Raw genomic sequence first — 14,588 nt, 5'->3', positions numbered from 1 at the left:
ATTTATCAAGAACATAACATTACAACCAATTAATTAAAAAACTTTCTATCATTCTACATTATTTAATTTGTGTATATTCTAATTTTTTAATTTATTTTATATTATTCTAACTTTTAATATTTATCAAACTTTCCTTTGAAGATATTATTTCTACATGCTTACTCATTTTAATTCTAACTTTTAATTTGTTAAAGAAAATCAAAACAAATAATTTCAATGCAAAGCGACATCAATAATATGGATGGACATAGAATTTATTAACAAAAAAAACCACAAAGTTTTCAATCTATTTTTTATTATTTTACAAGAGTTTTTACATTTGTTCCTCTCAGAAAAATACACATACATATTGTAAACTATCTATAAAAAATTATCATCAAATTAATAAAAAAAAATATTATCATCAACTTATTCATTATAACTAGGGAACAAAACTGCACTTCGCGCGGTGTTGTCCAATTTTTATAATATTTTTATATTTCAATTAATTTTTTTACTTATTGAGTAATGTAATTTAAAATATAATTTTTTAATGTGTGTAATATATTATAAAAAAGAGTAAAATTTTAAGAGTAGAAACATAATTTTCTATGTATTGTTTTGTAATGTAAAAAAATAGAAATTTTGTGACGAATATTAAAAATAGTAGAATTTATAAAGAAAGTACATATATTTTTATAATAAAATAAATATAAAAAATAATTATTATAAGTTTAAAACTGGATTCATGATTTAATTCTAAAATATAATAGGCATCAATTATTTTTTTATAAAAAAATTATTGATTGTTCGTAATTTTGTATTTTTATTTAATAAATAATTATGTAAAAATATTGCAAAAATAAGTGCAATTTGTTTTTAAATTGAAATGAACTAAAAATGAAACTATTCATTTAATTTGATGAAAAGAAATATCATCAAATTAATATAAAAGACTGAGAACTCTTAATACAGTAGAACCTCTATTTAAGAATACTCTATTCAAGAATAACCTCTAATTTATTATAAAAAAAATCAAGTCCCAATTTGGGCCAGTTATAAATAAGAATAACCTCTAAATTGTAATTAGTTATACATTTTCTAAGTCCCGTATTAACAAAGTATACCTCTATATAAGAATAATTACATCTTAATAAAATATATACATATATTTTGTAAATTTATTTATGTAAAATTAATAATTTTTTCAAATTATAATACATGTATGAACATTATATTTACTCTAAAATAATTTTAATATAATATAGTATTAATAATTATTTATTGTTATTATTATTACATTGATATTTTTTAGTTTTTTAATTTTTTTTTTCTAGAGTAACTCTATTTAGTTATAACCTCTCAATTAGAATATAATTTACTTGGTCCCAAGTGTATTCTTGGATAGAGATTCTATTGTAGAACCATATATATTGTTGGCATGAGATTAATTATGTATTAATGAAAAGTTATGAATAATATTGGTGGAATACTAAGAGATTGGTATAATAATAAGAGAAAATTACGCTCCACAACGTAATTATTAAATTATTTGTATAATTACCGCTGCTAATTTTATTGATGAAATGTTAAAAATAGTTTTGAAACGTGTACCGATGTTAAACTCCTATGCTCATTACTATTCAATCAAGTTTATATATTTTTGCACGTTCTCAATTTTTTTTAAGTGATACTATTAGCCATTCACTTTAATTTTTCTTAGGCACCTTTTACTTTTTTTCTCTGTTTTTGTTTTCTTTAATAAATTTAGATGTAATTCTCTCTCTCATTTTCTCTCTCTCTTTTTTTTTTTTTATTTTTTTTATGAGGATTCACTTTTTTTTTTCTTCAAAGGTTCAAAGAAAAATTTGGCCGAACTATTTATCACCTGAGCTCAAGAATTATACTTTTTCTAATTTATTTTTCAAGGTAATTATTTTAACATATGAAAAATATATATTTTAAAAGTTTATTTTCTATTTAGTTAACAAAATTTAATATGTCAATCAATTTTATTAGTTACTAAAAAATAGTTTGATATTTCATATTTAAAATTTTTTATAGATTATATTATACCTAAGTTTATTTTATAACAATTTTGCTAAATTTCTAAAATAACTTAAAGAAACCACGTAATATCTTATAATTCAAGACGACAACCAACATCATACATTACACTAATTTTTGTTATTTCATGTTTAAAAGTCACTAAAAGATATACTTTGAAGAAATCTATTTAATAAAGCTATTTTAATATGTTTTTTTTTTTTTTTATATTAAGTAACCAAATAGTATTTTTTTCTTAAATTATATATTTATCACATATTAAAATAGTTATTTTATTATTTACATATGTCTAAAATTATGAAATAAAATTTTAATGGAAAAGTAACCAATTAATATCTTATTCACATCAAAAGCAATTAAATAGTTACTTTTTTCAAAACTCCCAAAAAGCGAAAATAAATTATACTAACTAAATTTATAGTTTACTGAAAAGTATTTTTATTTATATTTCAAATTTAAAAGTTACTAAATTGTATTTTCATAAATTTATTTTCTAGAAAAAAAAAATTAATAGACTTCTAAATAATTTAGAAGGAAATTAACCCGTAAAAAATAATTCTAGCTATATCGTTATCGTTTGATCTCAAGAGTAGTACTATTGTGAACTATTTTTTTCTTTCGAAATAATTATTTTGATATATGAGAAACATATAAGTTTTTTCACTTTTTGCTGGATTGTTCGGAATCAAAAGTAACCTTATAGTTTCTTTTATGTTTTGTTAATGAAAAAAGAAAAAGCAACCAACATAAACAGAATTCAATGTGCATTTCAACTAATTTTATAGGTTACTAATTACAAATTATTTATAATTTTATATCTAAAAGTTACCATATAGTACATATTCTATATGAACTTATTTTACAGAGTTATTATCAATAACATCATAAATAACATCAAACAAGGATTATATTTTTTTAAAAAAAATATATACTCATGTGCTAATATAAGCTATTTGGTATATATATATATATATTTTATTTTATTGTAAATTATTAAATTTAAAATATATTAAAAATAATGTAGAGTTGATATATAAATAAGTAAATAAAAATGTCACATAAATATAACTTGATCAACAACATTATATAATTTGAAAATAAAATTATAGTTTTACTGAAACAAGTAATAAAAATATATATGAGATATTCATAAACCAATTAGTATTTTATTTAATAATTTATCTTTCTAAAATATAATAATTTATAAATATATATTTGTTAACAAGATATGAAATGAAATAAAAAATTATTTTTGATTTTGAATATTTTATGTATTTTGTTTCACACTTCTTACAATGATTAATTAGAAAATAAATTGCAATGATTCTGTAGCTAGATTTTTTTTTTTTTTAAAAAAAAAGATCAGGTTTGTGTTAACACAAACAAAATAAAGAAAAGAAAAATATTAGAAGTTGGCACTCACACACAAAAAAAAAAAAACCCCTATTTTAATGAATAAATTACTTATTGTTATTTTTATAAATATTTCGTTAACTACGTATATGTTTAAAAAAATCCCTAATAATAATGGTGGGAGATATAACAATGAAAATATGCCCTTAATAATGAATGATTTAATGGTAATTTATTTTACATGATTTACAGTACATATGTCCATTTTAATAATAATAACAATATAATTAATGATGGTGATAAGATTATAAAAATATAAAAAGACACCACATATCTATCAAAAAATAATTTGACGATAATTTTTTTTTTCATTTGAATTTTTCTATTTGAGAAAATCTCAAATATAATACTGTCATATATAGTATATAGTTGTTTTTAATATTATACATGAATATATATATATGTTTATATATAGAGAGATAAAGATTCACATTTTTATATATTTCATAAGAAGGTGTATTATTAGAATTACATTTGAATCGATGAGTTATACTTTTTTTATTTTTATTTTTTTATTGAATTTGTATTTTAATTTTACTTTATTGGCCAAAAAATGGTTTTAATTTCTTTCAAAACTGATAAAAGTAGTTTAGATAATTATCTTAGAATTACATCATTTCAAAATTAGAAGATTTATATGTACAATATTAAATTATTATTAAATCTTTTTTAAATAAAAAAAAATATTAATTAGACTAAATATTATGAAATATAATAATAATAATATTAGAAAGAAATCCCCTTGAATAATAATCAAATTTATATATTTTGACTTTTATTTAAAGGTCAAACATGAGCTCTTCTTTTCACTACGTTTTTATATTAGTTATTTTAAATAAGCTTGACATATTAAAAAATTATATAAATAATTTACAACAGCAACTAAACTAAATTAATAAATAAAAAAATAAAAAGTATTAAAAGGCAAACAATTAGATATATAAATATATACATTTACTTTTCTTCAAATTTTAGAGTAAGAACATTTCATGAAATTTTTTTCTAAAAAGTTTAATCCTAATACAAATTTTATATCAATACTAATAAAATTTGTTAGAAGAACAAAGAAAATGAATAATAATGCATATATTTATATTCATGAGATTAATTAGAAGGAAAAATAAATAAATAAATAATAATTCTTATACATACCTTAGAGACACTTACATGATGATCAAAGAATAAATTGAATTAAGATTTTGAGGAGGCGTTTGGTTGGGAGGAATGAAAATATAGAAATAGGAATGGGAAAGGGAATAGGAATAGGAATGGAATGGAATAAAATTTAAAATGCATAAAAAAAAATAATAAAAAAATAATTAAATTTTTTTTCTTGTTACATTGGAATGGTCATTCCTTTCTTTTTAAAATGGAATAGCCATTCCACCAAAATGGTGGAAAGAGCATTCCATTAGAATGTCATTCCAATACTTTAAAATGCAACCAAACACAAGAATAAAATGAAAATTGTTTCCTTTCCATTCCATTCCATTTCATTACCTCCAACCAAACGCCACCTTGGTGTGAGAGAAGCTTTGAGATTAGTGCCAAAAGAATATAAATTACATATATCCACTCATTATCTCCAATGAAAAGAGATGTGAAAACCTCTATTTATATGTATTACTTTCTTTTTTTTTTATGGTTGTTTAATAAATTGCATATATATTTGGTATAATAATAATAGACATACGAAAAAGTCTTTTATAAAAATTTAGTAACCGTTTTTGAATTATGTCATAAACGTTTCACATGCCTATTGAATGATAATTGATGTTATAAATTTTATAGGGAAATTTGATTTTCTATATCTACATATATCTAATATTTTATTTCTAAACTAATACATATCACCCACTTTATTTAAAACCCAAAAATACCCCTCTCAAATTTTCCATACTTTTTTTTAGTGCAAAAACATAAAAAATAAAAAATAAAAATTGATAGTCCGATAGGGTCCGATGGTGGTCCAATGGTCACCTGATGCTACTTTTGTATGTACAAAAACATAAAAAAAAAAAATTGGTAGCAGATTTGGTCCGATGGTAGTCCGATGGGTGGTCCGATGGGTCCGATGGGTGGCCTGATGGGTGGTCCGATGGTAGCCCGATGGGGTGGCCCGATGGGTGGTCCGATGGTATAAATGGGGTGATGTAAATGGAGGTATTTTAGGGATATCATAAAAGTTGTCATATCTTACAAATATTAGTTATTATTTGTTTAGAAAAAAAATTTAACCAAATGTAAGCATAAAAAATCAAATTTCCCATTTTATATCTATTATTTATATTATTATTGAATAAAAAATAATTAAAATTAATAAATAACTATGAAAATTAGAAAAAATAGAAAAGAGATAAGAAAACTCATCTAAGTTGCCACATCAACCTCCTTAAAACTTTCCAATCATGTCTTTTCATTTTTTTTAATATTTATCACCATTAATATTAATGCAAAAAAAAAAAATTATCATCAAATTATTCATTAATGGGATCAATAATGTCTTTTCATCTTCTGATAAATATCACAATTAAAAAATACGCATACATATTGTAAAATGTGTAAAAAAAATAATTCATCATCAAATCATATTAATGGGGTGAATATTACTCAAAATATTGAAAACATTGATCTACTTTTTTAATTTATATGTATAAAATTTTTGTAAAAAAATATACATATATATAGGAAAAATTAGAAGTGTTACTTAATAATTAGTATTATTGTCATAAAAATTCAAATAAAACAGAATTAATTACTACACTACTTTTTTGTAGAATAAATTTACTACACATAATTATAATTAATATAATTCAATTTTATTTTTTATTACATTTAATCTACTTAAAAACTAACTATTATATGTGAGAATTGTAGTTTTTGTAAGCGCTATATAAATAACATTATTATTATTATTATTATTAGCAATAACTATTTTACTTCATCCTAATCAATCAATATATTAATATATATATTATAAAAGAAAGCACAAAATAAGTATAGGTGGCATCTTAGATTTTTTTATTCTATTTTTAAAATTTTGTGAAATTTTTTTATTTTGTTTAAAAAATAACTACACAAACAAAAACTATGCACAAAATTTCTTCTTCAAATATATTAGAACTAAATATCTCACATTATTTATAAATTATGTAGGTATTATTCATATAGGTTATAAATATTAATATTCTTACTATGCCATATTGATTCATCCAAGATTTATTTTTATGGGTGGTTGATTAATTTCTTACCCTGTAAATTTTTATTTATTTTTTTAATTTTAATGTTTTACTCTATAATTTTTTTTTTATTTTTTATCTAATATACAATCTATTATGTAATACATAAGAATATACAATTTATTATGAATTGATTTTCTTTTAAAAATTTTACATATACTATTCTATATTTTTGTTAGCTCAAAAAAGTGTTCAAACTAAATTATTTTAAGTGAAACTAGATCAATTTTATTTTTTCTATAAATAAGGAAATATACAAATCAAATGAGATGTCATCTTATAATTATATTTGTACTATTTATCTGTTTTATAATATGTCTTCTAAGTGACGTATATTTTTAATTTTTGTAAGAGTCCAACATTATTTATAAACTATGTGAGTATTATACTTATTAACTCTATAAAAATATTTAATTTAAATATACATGAATAAAAGTTTTGCTATAAATGAATGAAAATCTATTATATTATAATATCTCACTCATTTAAAAAGAATTTATATTTTCAATAGCTTTTAATTATTATAAATAACTTTATCCGAGATGCATTTTTATTTTTATTGTATTATGATTAATATTTATGCTAATCACAAATATAAAAAAGATTTTACATAAATATATTATATAATTTATATTATTCATAAGAAAAAAGTTTAAAAAATATTAAATTTGAAATTTTATTCGTTAAAAATTATGAAAACAGTGCGAAGCGCGGATCTATTCCCTAGTTAAACAATAAAATAAAATTTCACATAATGATCATTTGTTTAAAAAATGGATATTTTTTTTCCTTTGGAAGATCATCTTTCTTTGGATTCTTGAACGATTCTGCCTTCCACACGTACTATATAGATGATTAAGCAATTATATTATTTTTCTTCTCTTTAAGTTGAAATTTTATGTTTTATTTATATTTGTGAGATCTTTTGAAAAATATGAATTCTTGATAAATTATTTTATTTGGTAGTATTATTTGTTTGTGTGACAAACTAAATTACAATGAATTTTTATTATCGAGTAATAATATTTTTCAGAAATTAAACATATTGCTATAATCAATGCCACAAATCATGTTGAACACACTGCCATAGAATTACACATTAAAGGTAGATCTTTCGCTGTAACACCCTAACTATTATAGGTGTGTTAGCGTGATTTTTAACATACTGTGCAGCTCGTTGCTAATCAACGAGATTATTGGAAATCGTAAATAATTAAAATTTTGTTTAATTATTTAAAACATAATATATTACATTTATAAAATTTCGGGATCCCGTTTACAAAATACAGTTACAAAAGTTTACTATTCATATACAAAATACTTGTCGCCTAGCGACTAAACAGCAAAAGCCCTGATGTCTCGAGGATCGTACACTCGAGGCCTAAACGCCCCGACATGTACAATCTTCACCCGCTCGCTCTCACGGCTCCTCAACTTTAGCTTTGCCCTTACCTACACATAGCAATAGCACTGTGAGTCGACAGACGCAGTGAGAAAAGCATAACATATAACATACAATAACCCGGGTTATAACCTGGTGCCCATACACCCGATCATAACCCTAATCCCCGTGTCCCACACGGTACTGAGTCTAGAACGTTCATATGACAATACTATCGACCATAATGTCAGCCTATACTCAATATGCTAGTCATACTCTAGCCATATTTATAACATCGATCAGTATTTCAGCCAACATACATTTATCAGTAATCAGTACAACTCTATGTATACTATTACTGTTATCAATGTAATCTAACAGGCATAAACAACATGTATGCTAAACATGTAATAACATATGTATGACATTATACTAATCTTACCTCGATTCCGAATTAAGGTGTGCCGGCCAACCTAAGTGGAATAACTGCTCGGCGAATTACAGGCTCCTAAATCACATCAACTATAACATAGATAAGTGACCCGCTAAATCACTTTTCGGGGATCTAAACTTGAAACTAAAAGTTTCCCTATCGATAAATAACATGGCATTACCCTAAATATCTTTAAAAAATGGGCAAAACTAGGGTTCCCAAAATTGCCCCAACCGGTAGACCGGTTCCCCAACCAGAATTTCGATTCTGTGGGGTTTCCTAGGGACCAACCGGAATTCCGGTTCCTACAGGTCCCTCTGAACCAGAATTCCGGTTCAATACAGGAATCACCAAAAATTCCATAACAACTTCAATTCACCCCCAAACTCTACCAAACTTTCTAGACCTGTTATTTAGACCATAAAGAACAAATCCCAAGCAATAAAACAACTAGAGAACCTCAAAATAAATTTTCACCATTGGAGACCAAAGTTTGAGTTCTAACTCAAACCTTGTCTAAACTCCAAACCAAACAATCAAAACATGCTTAAACTAACATGTAAAACTTAATTCAACTAAAGAAAACATAATCCACAACTCAGAACCCTAATACTCAATCAAAACACCAAAAGCTAATTTCTATTCACAAAACCAGCTGAAGAACTCCACTAAGCTGCTGGTTCTTCTAGGGCTCGAGAGAAAGGAGTGAAGAGAGAGAAGAGAGCTTGTTTCTTGATATTTTTGATTTTTATGAAGAAAAAATGATAAATGTAATAACTTAGGTATTAACAACTAAATTTTCTAAAGAATAATTTGAAAATAAACTTAAAATAAATCTTGCTAAAAGACAAAAGAAACCCTTGGCAAAAGACTATTTTGCCCTTCCCAACTAAAAATCATAAATGGTCACATGGGGTATTTTAGTAACTTCTAAAATCTCAACTATTCTCGACATTTCCAATGTCTAACTATAGCGCCCCTCTATACTAAAAATACTAGGATGTGATTCTAATAGCCAAACACCGTGTTCCAATGTTGCCAGACACAAAACATGCAAAATTATGAAATCTCTATATATAACATATAAAATGCATTTTGAATTTAAATAAATCATCATAAATTAATAATTTAAAATCAATAAATAATTTTCATAATTAAACTCTAATCATCTGATAATTTCCAAATTAAAACTAAGCGATCTTTACAACTATCCCCCCTTAAAAGGATATCGTCTTCGAAATCTAACCTGAATAACTCTGGATAGTGGGCTCTCATGTCTGATTCTAACTCCCAGGTGACTTCCTCCACCTTACTTATCCTCCAGAGCACTTTGACCAAGGCTATGGTCTTATTCCGAAGGACTTTATCCTTTCTGTCAAGGATCTGCACTGGCTGTTCTTCATATGACATGTCTGGCTGCAGCTCAAGATTTTCATAGGTAAGTACTTGAGAAGGGTCTGAAACGTATTTTCTCAACATAGAGACATGGAATACGTTGTGAACTGCTGAAAGAGCTGGAGGCAAAGCTAATCGATATGCCACTTGTCCAACCTTCTCGAGAATCTCAAAAGGTCCTATAAATCTAGGGCATAACTTGCCTCTTTTCCCAAAACGCTTGATCCCCTTCATTGGAGATACTCATTAGAACACGTGATCCCCTACTTGAAACTCAACATTTCTGCGTTTCGGATCTGCATAACTCTTTTGCCTACTCTGAGCGGCAAGCATTCTAGCTTTAATCTTCTCAATTGCCTCATTGGTCCGCTATACTGATTCTGGACCTAGGTATTTCTTCTCCCTTGTCTCATCCCAGTGGATGGGAGATCTAGACTTTCGGCCATATAACAACTCATAGGGAGCCATCCCTATCGTACTTCGATAACTATTAGTGTACGAGAACTCTATCAATGGTAGGTACTTACTCTAGGAGCCCTCGAAATCCATAACACAGGCTCGCAACATATCTTCCAGTATCTGAATTGTCCTTTCAGACTGTCCATCAATCTGAGGATGGAAAGGTGTACTGAATTTCAGTTTAGTACCCATAGCCCGTTGCAAACTCTGCCAAAACTTAGAGGTAAATCTGCGATTTCCGTACCTAGTCGCGACTAGCATTTAAGCTGGTCGCGACTACAGGCAAAACTCGAAAAACCGAGTTTCTGCCAATTCTTGAAGTCGCGACCAGGGTCGCGACCAGAAAAAAGGGTCGCGACCTGGCTCTCTGGAGGTCGCGACTACTGATGCGTCAGGAGCCGAATTTTCCAATTTTTTCCAAGTTTGTCCCAGTTTTTCGCCATTTGACTGAATTCGAACTTTAACACCCCGGGAACCTGAAATCATGAAAATCAAGCGTAAAACTGCTCCAAAAGACACCAATAGACGAGATATTGCTAACTTTAAAGACCCGAAACATAGGCTAATTATAACTTAACAAAATCCCCCAAACTAGATTCTTACTCGCCCCCGAGTAAGATAAAAAAAACTAACTACACTATCAGATAATTACTACGCTGCTGACTCATGCTCTGTTTTCTTCCTTGCATAAACTAGAATTTTGATCCTACTAACTGTAACAATTAACTCGGATGCTCAATTAATAACACTATGTACAACTGCAACAATCTACTCAAATGTGAAACATTGTTATAAGAGTTTTACTCTTTCCATTAATTCCACAATCCGATAACTCATAAGCTTGCATGCTTACCTTTTTCCACTAATGTTAACAGTGTTCTTCGGAATCATTAGGTCTTTTCAAGGCTTAGGTAGTATGGCTCAGATATTCAGGGATAGGCAAAAGACAATTCTGGCTCAAGATATCATAAGCACACAAACAGAACCCACAAGCTTCTTACTTTTTCTTTTTCAATACCCCATAGTGTTCCCACATTTACCAAGATTGAGAGAAGATAAACTTATTATCTTCCAACATCACTGAAATCATATACTTTACTTTTTTTTTTGAACACATATTTTTACTTTTTTCATCGTGTTTTTTTTTTCATATTTTCTTTTTTCTTTTTTTTTCAGTGACATTGAATTGCACAGTTTTTTTCTTCTCAATCTTACAAATTTTTCTCCCTCTCACTATTTCCTCACACTAAATATTTCTCTCCCCCAAACTAATTATTTAGCTTATGATATCATGCATATAATGGTGAAGAAAAATCAATAGTATGGTTAAAAAATTTTGGGTCAATGGGTGAAAAACATAACGGGTTTAGGCTCAAAAGGGTAACTAGGGATACACATTATTACGGTAGGCTTGAAAGGCTCAAACTATCCAACAAATGCCTAAGTCATATTCCAATTGAACACTATCAAGGATTTCGCCTCAAAAGAATAAACATGCAAGTTCTAAGCTATCCTATCAATCTTACCACAAACCATAATAAAACAATTATAACAATTTTCACAAATTGAGTATTTGCAGAAAAACACAGGTTGCTAAGCATCCAAACTAATCCAAAGAGTTAACAAAATCAAGCACACAGTTATTTTACAGTTTTAGATCACATCACACTAATCAGCAATATACAACTATCGTCAAGCTTATTGCCATTCCTTAACGAAAACAAAAAAAAACTAAAACAGAAAATTAAAATGCAGAAATTAAAGTGCAAAATTTAAAATTAATTTTTTTTTTAAGTCTCTCCCCCCAAACTAAATATTACATTGTCCCCAATGTATACAGTAATATGCAGAGAGAAGAAACTTACCTGAGACCCTCTCAAAAAGGGTTGGGTGGACCCTTTTCATCCAAAAGAGCCCTCGTACTAAATGAAGAAAATTGACCACCAATAGTGTTGATTTCAGATTTTTGCACAAGAGTAAGCTCACCTTCAAAACTACCACACATCAATCTTTTCCAACGACGCTGAATCGTTCGAAGTCGCTCTTTAGGCTTTGATTTCTTCTTATCAGATTTAACAAAAGAACCCTTCACCATCTCAATCTTGCAACAGGTAGGAATGTCAGTTGGGGCAAAAACATTAAAATTGACCTCTTCATCTTGCACTCTCAACTTTAACTCTCCCTTTTGAACATCTATTACTGCTCGGCCCGTGGCTAAGAATGGTCTTCCCAAAATAATGGGAATAGTTGAATCTTCCTCCATATCAAGAATTAGGAAATCAGCAGGGAAGATAAACTTACCAACCTTCACCAGTACATCTTCAATTATCCCACGAGGATGAGTCAAAGAACGATCTGCCAGTTGTAAAGTCACTGTTGTAGGCTTTGCTTTTCCCAATCCTAGCCTTTTGAAGACAGACAATGGCACTAGATTAATGCTTGCTCCCAAATCACACAGAGCTTTGGTTTCCACCGAACCCCCTATAGAGCATGGAATATTGAAACTACCCGGATCTTTAAGCTTGGGCGGTAGTTTCTTTTGCAAAATGGCGCTACACTCCTCAGTTAATGCCACTGTTTCATAGTCCTCCAATTTTCTCTTCTTTGACAGTATCTCCTTCATGAACTTCACATAACGGGGCATTTGTTCCAAGGCTTCAGCAAAAGGAATGTTGATGTGTAGTCTTTTGAAGACCTCTAGAAATTTTGTGAACTGCTTGTCTAGATTGGTCTTACGGAGTCTCTGAGGATAAGGTATATTTTCATGATGCTCAATACTGATTGGTGGGGACTATTGTGGCTGGGTTGAGCTATCAGTAGCCTTCTCTACTGTTGGTGTTGGGGTTGGCACTGGTTGAACTTTAATCTCCTTATTTACATCAATTGGTTGTGTCAATTCAGGCCCATCATACTTCTTACCGCTCCTCAGGGTAATTGAATTGCAGTTTTCCTTAGGATTAATTTCAGTTGTACTAGGCAAATTCCCTTGAGGACGAGTTGCTACTTGAGTTGCTAGTTGGCCCATTTGTGTCTGCAGGTCTTTGATTGAAGATCTAGTTTCAGTCATGAATTGAAGCGATAAATCTGTCTGCAAACTAGAATTTCCACCAGAGGTTTGTTGCTGATTAAACTGTTGATTCTGATTCTGGTTCTGATTTCATTGCTGATAGAACCCACTGTTTCTTCGGTTATTACCCTGGTTGAACCCATAGTTGTTGTTGTTGTTCTGTGAATAGTTTCCAATGGCTTTAGCTTCATCCATTGGCAAATCATCCACATCTGCTTGACATTCTGCTTCCCCCACATAACTCACACACAACTTGGGCTTGTTTAGCTTGCCCTGCAATTAACTTTGTCAATGCCTCAACCTGTGCTGTCAACTTTGTGATGGCATCAACCTCTAACACACCAGCTACCTTCTTTGATTGACTCCTTTCAGTTGGCCACTACTGATTGTTTAGAGTCATCTCCTCCAATAGATCATAAGCCTCATTAGCACTCTTTCTCATAAAGGCTCCTCCAGCTGCTGCATCTATTAAAGTTCTAGTGTTTCCTACCAACCCATTGTAGAAGTTGTGGACCAGCATCCACTTCTCTATACCATGATGAGGGCACCTTCTGATCAGATCTTTAAACCTCTCCCAAGCCTCATGGAGAGATTCATTATCTTGTTGGCAGAAGTTATTGATTTCTCCCCTCAGCTTTGCAGACTTGGCTGGAGGAAAGAACTTTGACAAGAATTTCGTTGCCAGATCATTCTAGGTGGCAATAGAGTTGGGTGGTAAGGAGTTTAGCCAACTCTTGGCTCATTCTCTAAGAGAGAATGGGAACAGTCTCAGTCGAATAGCATCATCACTAACTCCATTAACTTTAAAAGTTTCACAAAGTTCCATGAAGTTAGAGAGATGCAGGTTAGGATCTTCAGAAGGGAGGCCACCAAACTGAACTGAAGACTGCACCATTTGAAGTATGGCAGGTTTGATCTCAAAGTTATTTGCATCCACTGCCGGTGGCCTGATACACGACTGCACTCCCGTCAGAGTAGGGAGAATGTAATCTCTCAAGCTGCGGCCATTAGCTTGATCTTCTACTGCGCCACCATTATTACCGTTATTGCCTCCATTGTTTGCAGCATTAGCAGCCATGATTTCTGAAGTTTCAGCAGTTGCTGAAACTCCCTCTTGCCTCTTGTTCTTTCGGTTTCTCCTACAAGTTTTCTCGA

General features: G+C 28.8%; 1 non-coding gene across 1 annotated transcript; it reads left to right on the top strand.

Annotated features, from left to right (window-relative positions):
* The first annotated feature begins 13,963 nt into the window (after nucleotides 1-13,963).
* Nucleotides 13,964-14,070, top strand: LOC133038599 (small nucleolar RNA R71). The gene has a single exon (XR_009688097.1). It is a non-coding gene; the product is annotated as a small nucleolar RNA R71 (small nucleolar RNA).
* Nucleotides 14,071-14,588: the final 518 nt, after the last annotated feature.

Source organism: Cannabis sativa, chromosome 5 (assembly GCF_029168945.1).
Source record: "Cannabis sativa cultivar Pink pepper isolate KNU-18-1 chromosome 5, ASM2916894v1, whole genome shotgun sequence".
NCBI classification, from domain to species: Eukaryota; Viridiplantae; Streptophyta; class Magnoliopsida; order Rosales; family Cannabaceae; genus Cannabis; species Cannabis sativa.
This window is presented reverse-complemented; position numbering and strand designations above follow the sequence as displayed.